This window comes from Lepidochelys olivacea, assembly GCF_965140295.1.
Source record: "Lepidochelys olivacea isolate rLepOli2 genome assembly, chromosome: 3".
Classification (NCBI taxonomy): domain Eukaryota; kingdom Metazoa; phylum Chordata; order Testudines; family Cheloniidae; genus Lepidochelys; species Lepidochelys olivacea.
Window position 1 is genome coordinate 82910847 of NC_140413.1, and position 16624 is coordinate 82927470.

The window sequence follows — 16624 nt, forward strand, 5'->3', positions numbered from 1 at the left end:
ACCATGAAAATGTTGTCTGTTTGTACCATGCCTAGCCCTGGCCTCCAGGCACTACTGCAATACAAATATTAAGTAATACTAATAAAGTTTGAAGATCCCCGACTTAAATAGATAGATGGAATTACAGTTAACAGCACCCAGAGTCCGCTGTCCACAAGCCTCTCACTTTTACTGGGATAAATCAGAAGTAATTGCCCTGAAGTCAATGAGAATTACACCAGTATAAACCTGGTGCAAGTGATGGGAGAATTAGGCCCAGAATTCTTCATTACTGATAAATCACAAAGATTTATCAAGGTCTTGACTTACATTTCCATTTACTATTCTATGGACCTACAATATTTCAGACTTAGATTACAGTATTATTCACCACACTCAGTAAACAGTAGATTTAAGTTTGACTGATTTAATGGGTGTTCATTGGTGATTTTGGCCCAGACAAAGTGGTATTAGCCTGAAGCAAAGCCTAAGGCTAAAAGCATCATGTGAGAGCAAAAAACATTAACCTGCCCCTCAAACCACCTCATTATTACATTTATATTCCTGTCAACCATCTCATGGGATATTGGAAACATACTGAAGAAGGATTGTTATTTTTATATTCACTTGGAAATAAAAAATAAAATATTAGAGAAAAATACATAGAAGAAAAAGATATTACAAGGCATAAATTCTAGACAGATGAGCCACATGGGGTTTTTTCCATCTCAAAATGTTATGTTGCTGTAGGACCAGAGTAAAGTTTTATACTGAAAGGAGGGAGAACATGTTTATTCAGGTGCTGACTAAAGGAGTAAATTAATTAAAGAATAAAAAATCTTTTATCAGCTTTCTAATATTATCTAAATCTTTGACACTACAAAACTGTTAGGTTTCAGTGTTTGTCCTGTGGTGAGCTCTCAGCCATCCATTAAACAATTTGGAGTTAGTAAGTTGGCTGTGTCCCCTTTTACCTTTCAGTTTCCCCATTTTTAGCAATGTTCCCAGTTCTCAAAATGATCTAATACATTTTCAACACTAATTACTCTTAGGGTGAAATTCACTTCCCCTTCCTGGTTACTGGGGCTTGGTGCAGAGAATTCAGCCAGGAATAGCAAATATAGAGTCCATTCCCTCAACCCACTGGTCAACTCTGGGGCTGCAATATAGACCTTCTGCAGTTGATATTCAATCCTGTTATCTGGAATAGCAGCTGCTAAGTCTTCATGCCCCTTCTGTAGGAGTTTGGGGCTGCTGGAGCCATATAAGAGCAGATCAGTTGCCTCCCCCGTGGATGGCCCCAACAGCTGCTCCAAACCAGGGCTGATATGGAGCCCCACGTTTTCAGTGCGCAGGGAATGAAGAAGTACCCTTGCACAGCCATCCACCCATGCTGACTCCTATAGAAGAGCAGCAGAGACATATGTGGTTAGAGGGCCTTGCAAGGACATCTCTGTGAACTTCATCCTGAATAAAGAAATGAGTTTCCACTATCTTCTGGGGATTTTTCTTAGTATGCCTTTCCACTCCTGCACAAGAGCAGTTGCAGGCATTGCACGTGGTGGAGGAGTGCTTTATAGACTCCAGAAATGTTTTTCCAGCTGTTACTTTGTGACCTTCTTTCATTTTATTTCATGAGTATTCAAAGTCGACAATTTTTGTCATGTTCTCAAGGTGCTTAAAATGTTCCTCGCTTTTGATATTTTGAAAGGCTGCAGTAGCAGCAGTTTGAGGCAAAAGTTCATGCTGTTTTCATGAGGAAACAATGGTCTCCTTGTGGTGCGAATGGCTTACAGATCAGAAAGGAAAATCACCAGTTTTAGGAAGCTGTTACAGTAGTTCAGAAACACGGAGAGCTACACCTATGTAATTTAACTGTTGTTTCTAGTCCCTTAGTTTTTCCCTGCTAAATTTCATGCTGGTGAGTATGAATGTTTTGATAAAGGAAACTTTAATAACACACAGAATGAAAGGTCTTGACCCTGGTTTTGTTGAAGTCAATGGCAAAACTGTAGTTGACCCACATAAATTAAGTTGAAGGACAGAGGGTAAAATTTTCAGAAGTGCCTGAATGATGGAGGAGCCTCAGTCTCATTAACTTTCAGTGGGACTTAGGCTCCTAAGTCATTCAGGTGCTTTTAAAAAATCTACCCTTGATCTAGTTCCTTGTGGGCTAGTGTCTGAATCACAAAAACTGCTAATCAGAGGGAACCCCCTTTTTAGCAGCTCTGACTTTCCCTCTCCCTCTAGTCTCTTTATGCCATGTGTCTTTCTAGCCTCTCATCTTACAAACACATCAAATCCGACAATGGAATGATCATTTCTTTAGGGTGTTTCCAAAATAAGTTTTAAAGTGAGTGTGTAAATGGCTAGATGGGTAGGCTGGAGATTGTGTTTCTCAGAGGGGGAAATTCTGCCCTGTCCCTGTAAGGATGCCAGGAGACTGTACAGGGACTCTGAACTCCTTTGTGCTGTAGAACTGTGCTCTGTATGATTTGCCTATAACCTGCTTCTCAGGGGATAGGCCAGGGTGTTAGGGGGCTTATTCCTTCACTCTCCCACTTCCCTGGTCCTTCTCGCATGAACAGAGAGCAACAATACCCAAAGTTGGAAGGTGCAAACAATTCAATGTTTATTGGGGTGAACTTCCAGCAAGCTTAAATCCAAGTTCCTTCTTCCTTATTTTCAAATCCCAATTTACTTCCTGTTTGCCCCTAATTTATATAGTAATATTCTTAGCTATACCTTAACCAATCATTCTACTGAAATTTACCTAACCAATCCGAACATATTGTAACATGATTAGCTAACCAATTATATCCCACCACCTTAATTAGTTTACACCCAGCAAAATTAATTATACAGCAGACAGAAACAATCACAGAACCAGACAGAGACCATGCAAATAAACAATAGCAAAGTGGGAACTATAATGACAAAACAATACAGAAGTGAGGATTTCACAACTACATCTATAAAGACATAAGGGTTTCCCAGCTGTGTCTATTGATAAGTGAGTTCTTACCAGACAGAAAACTATCAACCTAAATTTCCTTTTACATCTTCTAGGCTCTTCCCTTTCTCTGGAGGTGACAGATCGGATCACCTTCCTAACAGCCCCATATTCACTAGTTTGGAATGTGAGGATGTGACCGTTCGCTTCCCAGCTTATGGCTGCCTCTGCTGCTTAGCCAAAGGCATTGGCCTAAGAACAGGGCCTCAGACTGTCACAGTGAGAGAAGGCCCTTACACAGATTCTTTCTTGTACACCTCTATTACTAGCTAAATGATAAACGTATACCTACATTCTTAGAGTATAGGCCTTGTTTACAGACAGGCTTGAATATCTATATCCTAGCACAGGGCCATGGATTCACAAGTAAGAAATAAGTCCCATTGGCCAAGTCTCCTTGGGGAAGGAAGTGCAACAGCCATAGGGGCTACTACAGGAGGAGCTACGGAGTGGCTCCTCTGTTCATCCACAGCCCAGAGGGAGGATTCCTTCCCCTCAAATCCTGGGGAACCAACCAGCATGGAGGCCAGTTAATCAGGCTGAATGCTGTGATGTGCATTTTGGTCCACAGTGCAGTTTCAAAGAGTAGCATCTAAGAGGCAAAGAAGAGTGATGTAAATTGAATGCACTCTGCCAAGCTAGCCTGAGAGCAGCACTTGAACAATTGTCTTCGACTCTTCCAGTGCAGGTGACAGACTTCAAAATCATTCCAGCACTTGGTCACTCTGCCTGCCAAGTTGTCCTGTTGAGAGTATTTAACCACCCTCCCTCATCCTGCAGCCTCCCACCCCCATCTATTTTTACATCTTCAACAAATTATTATTTTATTCTTTTTAGGATATTTTCCCTTCTAGAAGTATATCAGCCTCACATGAAAGAGTAAGCTTTAAATGCCATTACTAATTGCATTCTATAATATTTTAGATAGGAAGATTTCTGGTGTTTTCTTCTTGGTGAATGCCACTACACACTACATTCATTTCCCCTGAAGTCTTGCTTTCCAAATACTGTGAGCTTCACCGGCAGTTTCAGATCCCAAGTTCTTACTTCAGTTTCAAAGCCTCAGACTGGAGTTGAAAAAACAGAGTTCAGCTGTTTATATACAAAATCAGATATGCAGCCATTGTGATGAAATAAGAACCAACCTAGATTTCCACTGGGCATTTGCATAGCTTACATTCATTGCTTTTGACTGGAAACATTAAAAGAGTCGTCCCCCTCCCCCCCCCGAAATAAAGAAACACAAGAGCTTTGAATAGAGTATGTTTTAAATACCACAAATGACAAGTGCAGTCATTCAAAAATGAAATCAATTTATCATTAACCATTAATTACCAAATAGCTCTATTCTCTCCTTATGCTTCACGTAGCATAGACTAATTAGAATGAAAAATGGAGACAGAGTGGGTCTCATATTTAAATGACCCAGTATTCTCCTCTCAGAAAACTGTGGTAAAGATTTGAAGAGAAGAGAGTGAGGATAGTCACATCACCAACAGGACATGAGAGTCGTATAAAATGAGGAGAAAGAAAAAAAAATCAATCCTTATATTCTTCCTCTTTAAAATGTATGTCTGTGTAGTATACAATGTAGTATCTAGACCAGGGGTCAGCAACCTTTCAGAAGTGGTGTGCCGAGTCTTCATTTATTCACTCTATTTTAATCTGATGAGGTTCAATAAGGATAAGTGCAGGGTCCTGCACTTAGGACGGAAGAACCCAATGCACAGCTACAGACTAGGGACCGAATGGCTAGGCAGCAGTTCTGCGGAAAAGGACCTAGGGGTGACAGTGGACGAGAAGCTGGATATGAGTCAGCAGTGTGCCCTTGTTGCCAAGAAGGCCAATGGCATTTTGGGATGTATAAGTAGGGGCATAGCGAGCAGATCGAGGGACGTGATCGTTCCCCTCTATTCGACATTGGTGAGGCCTCATCTGGAGTACTGTGTCCAGTTTTGGGCCCCACACTTCAAGAAGGATGTGAATAAATTGGAGAGAGTCCAGCGAAGGGCAACAAAAATGATTAGGGGACTGGAACACATGAGTTATGAGGAGAGGCTGAGGGAGCTGGGATTGTTTAGCCTGCAGAAGAGAAGAATGAGGGGGGATTTGATAGTTGCTTTCAACTACCTGAAAGGGGGTTCCAAAGAGGATGGATCTAGACTGTTCTCAGTGGTAGCAGATGACAGAACAAGGAGTAATGGTCTCAAGTTGCAGTGGGGGAGGTTTAGGCTGGATATTAGGAAACACTATTTCACTAGGAGGGTGGTGAAGCACTGGAATGCGTTACCTAGGTAGGTGGTAGAATCTCCTTCCTTAGAGGTTTTTAAGGTCAGGCTTGACAAAGCCCTGGCTGGGATGATTTAACTGGGAATTGGTCCTGCTTTGAGCAGGGGGTTGGACTAGATGACCTTCTGGGGTCCCTTCCAACCCTGATATTCTATGATTCTAAGGTTTCGCGAGCCAGTAATACATGTTAACGTTTTTAGAAGGTCTCTTTCTATAAGTCTATGATATATAACTAAACTATTGTTGTATGTAGAGAAAATAAGGTTTTTAAAATGTTTTAGAAGTTTCATTTAAAATTAAATTAAAATGCAGAGCCTCCCGCCCCCGGACTGGTGGCCAGGACCCCGGGCAGTGTGAGTGCCACTGAAAATCAGCTCGCGTGCCACCTTTGCCATGCGTGCCTTAGGTTGCCTACCCTGATCTAGACTTTAAAATTGTCACAGGACAGTTTTAAATTACAGGCCTCTGCAGTGTTCTATCTTGTAAACTGTTTCATGCAAAGCTACAAATAATGTAATAACATGTTTGCATTCACACCTAATATGATTTCAAACTGTATTATAACCACATTCCTAAAGCACGCTAGAACCTGCCTTAGGATCCTTTTATAGCAGTATTTCAGCTGAAATGGTTATTTAAAAAATATCCCTAACCTCACTGGACAGGGAAACCATGCTACAATCTCTCTTGCAATCACCGTGTTGGAAAATGGTGATCAAGTGTGGAGAACTGTGCTGAATGACTGCTTTAGAATATGCCTGTTGCCAGAACTGTTGAACTCATAGTATTGACAAGACTTCAGGCCATATCTCACTTTAATTACAGCTGAGTCAGAGGGCTTGGTTACACTCGTGTTGAAACCAGGTTCTGTGAATTGGTAGTAATTGTAGTGTACACAGGGCCTCAGTTACATGATGGGAGTTCTTGGGTTACATACTAACACTGAGAAGGTATGCCACATATTCAGATTCTTATAATAAAAGTAATTCATGTCACTGAATAGATAGCAGTAGGAAAATAGCTGAAATAACATTCCAGCGGGCAAATACTTTAAAAAACATTAGTTATATACCTATGCACAAATAGGTGTAACCACTTCATTATATTAAACAGACATTCTGGATTAGATTGTCAGTGGGCATAAATCAGCATAGCTCCACTGAAGCTATGCCGTCTTAGTGGCCTCAGTGTGGTTCCTAGTGAGGGAATACAGACACACACACACAAACATGCACACACCCCCTACCATAATTGCCACCCTTCTTTGTTGGCCTCAGCCGAGAAGCCAAAAGCTGGCTGGGTACAGAGTCTGAACAGCCCTCTCTCCCCTAGGGTTGCTCCCTTTAGCTGAGGTTTGAGACATATCCACCGGGTATGGAAAGGAAGCCTTGAGCTGCCACTGGCTAGGCTGTACCTGTCCTATCAATGACTAGGAGACTTAAATTTCCAGGGTTGTTAGTCTAGCACCTTTCATAATAACTAAATTCACTGAGAAAGAATAAAACATCATTAAAATAAACAGAAATCTATGAATTACAGGTCAGCTATATGGAAAAATCCTGGGTTTTTTATTATTCCCTCAATTTTATTTGTTGTTGTCTCTGGGCTGAGCATGTTCACCCCATCTTCCTCTCCTCTGCATCTCTCCAACCCAGCTCACCTGAGCAAACACCTTCGCAAGCTCTAGTCCCTCAGCAATACGGGGCAAGCTATACAAACAGCAACTGACAAATATATTTAAGTGCCCTAGTTTGTAATGCTTAATACTTATTTTTCATCGGAATCAGAAAACGCTGAAAGGAAATTCTTGTGTGCTGGAGTGATCTTTCTGTCAGTCAAACTGCTGCATGTTTGTTTACGAACAGTTCAACGGCATCTTTCCAATTTGACTTGACACCTACCACAAATGCAGCCTTAAACTAGAATCCTTGAGTGAGGTACCTAGGGCCGTGGATGAAGTGCCAGCACAAAATTCAGAATTATTATTATTTGCACTGTGATACTGTCTGATAGAGCATGATAAGGGCATTGGGCTCCTTTTGTACTAGCTGCTTGTGTGTGTACACACACATAAATGAAGAGATTCTTACTCCTGAGGACATTCTGCGCCAAAAAAAAAAAAATTCTAAACCAAAAATTAAAAATTCTGTGCACTATATTTTAAAATTCTGCAAGTTTTATTTGTCAGCATGGCAGTGGGGAGCACAGGCCACTGGTTGCACAAAAGTGGGAGATCACCCTGCAGCCTCCCCACCTCTTACCTCAGGGACACAGACTCAGTGGTGAGGCTGCACCCAATCCTGACACAGCACAAGGCCTGGACCTGCCCCAAAAACACCATGGGGTCCTGCTCCTCTGCACCAGGTGTGGGGCAGGCAGGCTCAACCAGGCAGGATCCAAGTGTGGAGGGGCTCAGTGTGGGGGGATCCAGGTGTGGGGTAAGAGGATTCTGTGTGGGACAATCTGGTGCAGGCAGCTCAGTGGGGTGTCTAGGTGTGGGGGGATCTGGATGCACAGAGGCTCGTTGGGAGGGTGGGGGGAGGGTTTCCAGGTGCAGGGGCAATGGGACCCTGCAGGGGCTTCCAGGTGAAAGTGGTTGGGGCTCAGCAGAGGGGTCTGGGCATGGGGGTCTCAGCAGGGAGGTCTGAGTGCTGGGGGAGTGGGGCTTGGTGGGGTGGGGGTCTGGGTGCAGCTAATTGGGGGTCAATGGGGTGGGGGTCTGGATGTAGGGGCTCAAGATGGTGCAGGCGATGGGGCATCAGGGTAGGGTTTTGAGTGCAGGGAGCTCAGTGGGGGTGGTCTGGGTGCAGGGGTGGGGTCCAGAGGCAGGGGGTCTGGGTGCAAGGGACTCCAGATGCAGGGGTTGAGGTTCAATGGGGTGGGGTTTGGGTATGGAGAGCTAGCGGGGTTCTGGGTGTACAGGGTGAGGCTTGGCAGGGGTGCCTGGGTATGGGAGGTCCAGAGACACAGGGGTTGGGGGGATGGGGAGCAGCTCCCCGTACAGTGACTCCTCCCCCCGCAGCTGAGGAGCAATGAGAGCAGGGAGCAGGGGAGGATGCTGAGCTTCCTGCAGCTGGGGGAGGTTTCTGGGGCTGGGTCTGACACAGCCCTAGCCACTCCTTGCAGAGGAAAAGGAAGTCCCATACTCTCCTGCCTCCAGCCCAGCTGGGACTAGCAGCTGATCCCGGTTCAGGGTAGGAGCCACTGGCTGGGGTGTTCCCAGCCCTATGGTGATTTACCTCTCCAGCAGCTGCTCTGGATACCTGAAATGATGTACCTGCACAGCTAGGCAGTGGTGTGTGACTGCTTTTGCAGCTTCCCTTTGCTTCCCTATCAGAAAGTCATTTTTTCTGCGGGGAAGCAAAGAAATCTGTGGGGGACATGAATTCTGCATATGCGCAGTGGCGCAGAATTCCTCCAGGAGTAAGAGATGGTCCCTGGCCCAAAGAGTTTATAATCTAAGGGTTGGGTCATGCAAGTGGATCTGCCTGAGTGCAGGCACATGCAGCATCCAGCACCACATGTCTTATTTGTGGTACCATAATTCACCAAGAAGAAGTTACTTCCCTGTTAGACTTTCCTTCTATGACAGTCAGGCTCATGGGAATAACTTTGGTGAATGCCTCCCTGATACATCAAAATGGCCTGGGTTCAGTCAGCTGGGGAAGAATTTTAAACGTGCTATCGGGCCAAGAGATATTATCTTGGCTGGCAGCTCCATAGCAGAACTCAGCCAGGGAGAAAATAAGGGGCCCATTATAGCAAAGGCTTTAGCCATTCCACTCCTCCAAATCCCAGAGGTGATGGGGAGTAGGAGAGCCTTCACTTTGGTCGATGACGACCTCTACAACAGCAGTGGGACTTCTTAAGACTCTTCTCTAGTTTGGGGTTGGAGACCCTTCACTGCTGATTATGGTGAGCAGCTGAGACACCTCTCACATGCAAAATAGGCTTCCCCCCACAGACATCCCACAGGCCCACATGATTCTCCTTTTGAGCGGTGCATGACACTTTCTGCGCAATTGCTCTGTAACTCCTGAGTAAGTAGGGCTGCTTTTTGTCCATCAGAGAGGCCAATTTGTCTCCTCAAGAGCCTGCTGTGAAGGCACCATACACAGCCCAGAGGGCCACCTGGTCAGGGCCTTCTGTACTTTGTGGCATGCGGTACCTAATTCTGTGGCAAGATTCCCCAATTTCTGCAGCACAATGGGTTCTGCAGTATACTTGCTATTCTGTGCATAGGAAAATATTTGAAAAACAAGGAGGTGCATTGAATTATATGCAACAGTCCTGATTGTGACTCATTTGAATATTTACTAGACACTTCTGTAAGTGAACAGTTCTCTGTGTGCCACCTCCTACCTTCTGGTTTGCTGCAGGATCCAGTATTGGCAGAATGCAAAAATCGGGGGCCTTGTTGAAAAACGTATGATCAGACTCCCTCTTGGTTGCTGGGAAGATGTGGATGAGAGGGTGGTGGCCCTTCTGGCTACTGTGAAAGGGTGAGAGAGGCCTCTGCCTCCTCTCTTTGTATGTTCTGGGATAGTTGATGGTAGCATTGTGTGGGGAGGTAGAGGGAAGGAGCTGGGGCCCTGATTTGGGTTAAAGGAAAGGCAACTATGGGTGGGAATGGGAGGGCAGGGTACGAGGCCAAGTGGGGTTTAGAAAATCTGCAGGGTACATATAACTGGAGCAGTGTTGGGAAGTTCAGCTTCCAGGATGATTATTTAATAACTTAATGAGAGCAGGAAAACTGGCCTGTAGAATTCAGGATTCATTCTTCCTGTCAGAAACCCAGCTGCTTGGGTAGCTACTTCTCACAGCTCAGGCAATCTTATGCAGCATGGGGCATGCTCAAAGGAAACAGCTGGAACCTTCCTGTGAGTGGAAGGAAAAGGCAGACAAGGGGCACAACCTGGTGCTTGACCAGAATGAAATTAGCAGGCACCAACACAGGATTTGTGTGGCTGGGTGGAGATGCTAGAGGCACCTCACCCAACTGGCCTAGTCTGTAGAAAGTTCTATGGCTCCAGAATCATAGAGATCAACAGAGCCTTCTGCAGTGGGCTCTAAATGTTACTATTGTTATTTATTATTTGTAGTGCAATAGTCCTCTAGAAGCCCTGATTGTGGATTGGGGCCCTATTGTGCTAGGCACTACACACATATAACATAAATACAGTGCCCCAAAGGGCTTTCAATCCGAGTGAAATCCTGGCTCCACTGAAATCAATAGGAGTTTTGCTGTTGACATCAATGGAGCCAGGATTTCACCCTAGCTGCATACAACAAAGATACAGGGGGAGCACAAGGTAACATGTAAATGTAGTTAAATCTGTGATTTTATTCCAAAATACTTTGACAGGCTGCAGCCTTTTGCTGTTGCCACGTTTGGTAAGGACCCAATCCAGAGGGCCTTACTTAGACAATCACACAGTGAAATCAGTATACGTGTTTCCCTGACCAAGGAAGTAAGTTTTGTTACTCATCGTCTGGTTTTGGAGAAGCAGAAAAGCAGAACTTTCGTAGCCTGTCATTTACTACATTTACACGTTACCTTGTGCTCCCCCTGTATCTTTGTTGTATGCAGCTAGGGTGAAATCCTGGCTCCATTGATGTCAACAGCAAAACTCCTATTGATTTCAGTGGAGCCAGGATTTCACTCGGATTGAAAGCCCTTTGGGGCACTGTATTTATGTTATATGTATGTAGTGCCTAGCACAATAGGGCCCCAATCCACGACCAGGGCTTCTAGAGGACTACTGCACTACAAATAATAAATAACAGTAGTAACATTTAGAGCCCACTGCAGCAGGCTCTGTTGATCTCTATGATTCTGGAGCCACAGAATTGACTACAGACTAGGCCAGCTTATGCTCAAATAAATTGGTTAGTCTCTAAGGTGCCACAAGTACTCCTTTTCTTTTTGGTCCCTTTCTTCTGTCTCTCTAAACTCTACAATGGAGCTGCCATTGATGCAAAATACTGTGGAAGCATGGGATAATGCCTGGATACTCTTTTTAATTGTGGCTATGTTGTTTGAGTGTTACTAATGTGTGATTTCTCTTAGGCTGATGCAAATATCTCCAAAGACAGAGCGGTTTTAGCAAATGTGTTTCTTAATGTAATAGTGTCTGATACTAGATTATTGCCCAGAGGTTAGTGGTGGGCTACACTAATGAATGAACTTCACTCCTGCATTTGACAGCTGATTAAAGTATTAATTATTCTGTGCCCAGGGCTATAAGCATATCCGTTTAAGAGCAGCAGAATGTGTACATTGTGCTTGTGTGGGTAACCTCATGGTAAATTTTGGACTCCACTTCGGATGTTTCTATCAAAATAAAGGCTTGACTGCCAACATGAATAGCTTTCTTTCTATTCTGGAGAAATACAAGATGGAAAGAGTTATAGGATCCCACAGCTCTGGTTTTTTTGGTGTTCCCATACCAAGAGAGAGTAATATTTCTGCTGATGCAGTGTCTTCCGAGTGGTCTAGTGGTGTAGAATGCCACACATTTCACAGGAAAAGGGTGAATGATATCAAGCCATTGGAGCTGATAAGTAGTACATTGGCACCCTGCCACTAAAATATAAATAAATTAAATGTACTTAAGGAAATGTTCATTCTGTTGTTTAGAATTGGACATACCCCAGTAAGGTAAATTTAATCTTCTTGAGGGTTGCTGTGTTACAGTTGAATGGGATATGCATTTATCTCATTTCTGATCTTTCTGTCATTCAGGTCTTATGGCATTTGAGGTATGAAATGTTCTAGTTGGATCTAGGGATTGATGCTGGAAGGATATTCAAAGGGACATGAAGGCGCTCAAGAGGCAGTGAGTGCCTCGCAAGATCAGACCATTCATCACCATAATTTTCATTATCACACATTATTCATTAGGCAGTAATTTGACGGCCCCACATCCCTTTTTATTAGAAATTTGCAAATAGAAAGTGCAGCTGGAAATGGTTTGTTGGGAAAGGTTACATATATAATCATTTTAGCATTTTGCTTTGCATTCCTTTATGTTAGCATGATGAACTGAATTTTATATCTGTAGAACACTGTGCAGCTACTTAGAAAATATTCTGGCCCTGCTTCTGACCCTACTGAAATCAATGGCAAAACTCCCACTGATTTCATTGCAAGCAGAGGCTAGCACTGAGGGCCTGATCTAAAGCCCATTGAAGTAAATGGGAGTCTTTACATTGTCTTCCATCGGCATTGAATCGGGCCATAAGAACTTGATCATGCAGCATTAAATCACATGAGCAATTCCATGGTGGACTGTGGGACTACTCGCCTGCATAAGGATTACAGCGTTTTACACACAACTGTTAAAAAGCCTTCTGCAGCAACTTAACTCCTCACTTGTCTGTACAATAAAGGGAAAAGATAACATAATAAAAAAGGAAAATGAAAAGAGGGCACACAGATTTCAAGCAGCTTGTAAAAAATAACACAGAGGATCAATCTATAATGCAAGTTCCTTTTTTTTTACATGACACTTGCTGTATATTTTACAGATAGGAAAATGTTATTTTATTGAACTGAAAGATATATATGTTTCACCTAGCTATCACATCTTAAGTAATCAGCAATGGCTCTTAAAGAAATCTGTAATTACTTTGAGCATGTCATTAGTTAGATGTAAAATGAATGATATTGCTCTCTTTTATTACCCTGAGTGATATAGCCATTGGTATCATAAATTCATTGACCTCATCTTAAATGATCAATCCTGTAAGACAGACTTGATACATTAATTCTTAAGTGACATTTTTCTCCTCCAGTAATTTCTCCCCACTTTGAAGGATTGTTTTTCTCCATTTTTAGCATTATATTCTAGGATGTAATTTTACCAGGAAGTCACACACGCTCCTCCCCATCCTCACAAAGTATTTCAGACAGGCAGGTATCAGTTACCTTAACCTTAATCACTTTGGGATATTGCATAAAATCAGTTAGATAATTATGAGACATTGGTCCATCTAGAATGTTCACAGGAATAGAAATATTGCATCTAGCTTTTGGGCCTTTAATTTTATCTGATGATAAAAGATACTGAAAGGGCTGTGATCAATGTGTGAGTGAGGCAGACTGGCTTGAGCATTTCTGGTACCTCAGTGAATGATTGAAAACAGGACAAATCAGTAGAGAATTTCTAAGCAGGATTTCTAACTATTTTAGCAGAGAAGAGAAAATATTTGTTTAGCTGCAGGTGCCATAGGAACCCCTTGGAGACAAACAAATCAATACAGCAATAAAACACTGAAGTATTTCAGTGAACTCTTCAACTGATAACCAATACAATTAAATGATTAGAAAGATGCCAGGAGTTTTCTGCTGTATTTTTTCTTTTAATCTGTTTGGCCAAAGCCACTGAGCTCTTCAGTAGAAAGATAAAGAAGCTTTTTTTTTTTTAATCCCTTCCTATTTTTCTCAATTATTTCTTTGCCTACAGTCTTGAAGTCTTTAGCAGTAGATTGCCACTTTACAATGTGCCCTGAAGAAGGGGCAGCACATAGCTACACCATCCCAGGAGACCAGAGAGGAGGTTGTGGTGTGGAGCCCTGTTTACTCCCTTGCTCCACTGGGTGGAGGGGGAAGTATTCTACTGCTGGTATAGATCAGTAGCAGATTACAACCACTCTGCATTAGCTCAGCTCTGCTGAAAAGTATGTTGGGAGTAGAGACAGGATCAATGTTCTCTTCATTGCCTGCGTATTCCTTACCTATCTGTGCAGCAGAGGGAGTAGCGCCCTTCCCATGCTGTAGTCCATGGGGAGTGTAGCCTGCCCAGGAGATTAAGGAGGCACCTTACTCCCTTATACCCAATTCTATAAATGGAATGTGAATACCATTTTGGCAAACTCTACATTAAAAATTACCTTGGGCCAAATATTGCCAGCGTTACTGAGGAAAAGCTTCTATTTACTTGAAGTGCAGACTCAGAGCCAAATTCTCTCTCCTTCCTGAAAAACTCTGAAAAAGCCAGAGAAGCCTCAGGTTCAGCTTGTGGGGTTTCACCGGATCATCCTGTTGGGGGACAGGGTTTGGCCCCATGGAGGCGGTGGGGGATTGCCTTACAAACCCTTAGGTGTTCCAAGAGCCTCAAAGGCCTTGGGCACTGGAGCACATGCCCGATACTCAGCACTACTTCCCAGTCCCCATCTGCCCATTTGTCACTATCATTCCCTTAGCTTTTATGTGCTTTTCCATGGCAGCTACTCCTGTTTGGGGGTGAGGAACGCCCATCCCAGCGAAGGAATCAGTACACTGTAGGAATCCCAGCTGGTCTGAGGAAATGGGGATAATGACCTATGTTGAGTCCATCCCTCAGCTCTCTCTTGGCAGCTATCTACCCCTGTCACAGCTCCCCATTCAGTACAAGGGATTTCTGGAGCTATGGGGAAATTGTGGTTTGTGCCCAACTTTCTTTCCGCTTCAGAAAATTGCTCCATTTTGCAGGTATCTTCTGTGGGAATGTGAAGAGGGCAAAAAGTGACCCAGAGTTGGGCAGCATTTCACTACTTATTACAATTAATAAAACCCAACAGTTCTTCCCCCTTAATACTTCCTATACAGTAGGAAGGAGTTCTGCTGTATTCACTGTGAGTACACATCATTTTACAGTCCTACAAAGGTCCGGGTGCATCTTTCCAGCTAAGGCTTTTATGTTGGTGCTTTTGTTATGAGTTTACCAGTTTATTTTGAATTGTAGGACATTACATTTTTATTTTTCCAGCTCTGAAGGGATTGCCACATTTGTAAGGTTTGTAACGTGCAGTGAAACTCTCTTTCTTGTCTGGATCAATGCAGTGGAAATGAGAATGTAGACTGCATTGAGCATAACAAGCTACATATGGCCAGATCCTCAGGTGGTGTAAATCAGTGCTGCACTTTTGACTTCTATAGAACTACACTGGTTTATTCTGGATGACGATCTGGCCTATTGATTTCCAGACTTCAGAGGTGATTTAGTAGTCAAAGGATCATTTAGTTTAATACTTTTAAAAAATCTTTGAGTCAGGATGAAAACCTCATGAGTGAATAAAAAGAGAGAGAGACAGTGCATAAGAGAAAGAGAGAAATGGTTAAAGGATAATCAAAGAGCTACATAGCTAAAAAAAAATAGTATAACTAAATATATATATATATATATATACATACACACACACTCTAAAATGTCATCACTGTTTATATTGAAAGAAAGCTGAGAGTTAAATGAGATGAGTAATCAAATGTCCGACATATGTTGTTTTGAATTGTTTATATGGCCAATAGTTATTAAAATTAATTATGTTTTTAAAGCTGCCATTTCACAGTGATATTCTTTTCTTTTGTTTATATATATATATATATATATATATATATAATGTAAAGACAGTCATCTTAAAAAAGCTGTTCGGAAAAGTAAGAATACACCCAATATAGTACTGTATTCTGACATGGTCAGAGGCTCAACATACTGATTATAGAGAGCGCTAAAGTCTCCGTGTATGGAATATTTTGAGAATTCAAATAAATGACAAAAAATGGTGGGAGGGCTTGTGTATGTAACATTCTGTCAAAAAGTAAGGCACTGAAAAATCTGACATCTGTTTATCTGTTTATAGCTATGGCAAGATTACTCATATTAATTCTTGTTTAAAATGCCATATGAAGGAAAGGCATTTGTGCAAACAAGAGTCATATTTGAATTGTAGATCATGTCTTCACCATCTGTGAGAGCTGTTGGTGTTGCAAAATTAATGTGTTAATGAAATCACAATAATTTCTCTGAAGTAATGGATTCTGAAGCCTAGAATGACTATTTTTTGAACTTTGGTGTCTAGTGGTTTACAGTTGAGAAAGCCTTTCACAGCTTAATTAGTTCTGTATCCTTACTTAAAAAAAAAAAATTGGCAATGCCTTCACCACACCAGTCATAGCGCAGAAAGGAATAAAACGGAAAAAAGAAAAAAAGAAAAAGCCTGTAATACTAAGTTTTTGCTATAGTATTTGAAAAGTTGCTAAATAAGACTTCATCTGCCAAGAAGTTTTACACAAAGTGACTAGTGAAAAGAGTGGGCAAACAGCTCAGAAAATAATTCCAGCTTGTCGAAACATCACAAGTTGGGAATATCTGAACCTTACACAGATTTCATGACTGTTTCCAAGTTTCTATTTGGAACGCATAGCAAATGATGTATGGTGCTTTTGGTTTTTGATACCATTTAAAATACGTCTCCCTTTCCAACTTATTATCTAACACAGTTAATAAAGTAAAATGTTACAAGGTGCTGTAGCTCAGCAGACGTTGTTTGCAGTCATTTTTGAGGAACTTTCTGGAATCC

General features: G+C 42.4%; 1 protein-coding gene across 2 annotated transcripts in view; it reads left to right on the forward strand.

Annotated features, from left to right (window-relative positions):
- Positions 1 to 16624, forward strand: part of SOBP (sine oculis binding protein homolog) — a 137479-nt gene that overhangs the window by 100343 nt on the left and 20512 nt on the right. The gene's annotated exons all lie outside the window — the stretch shown is intronic.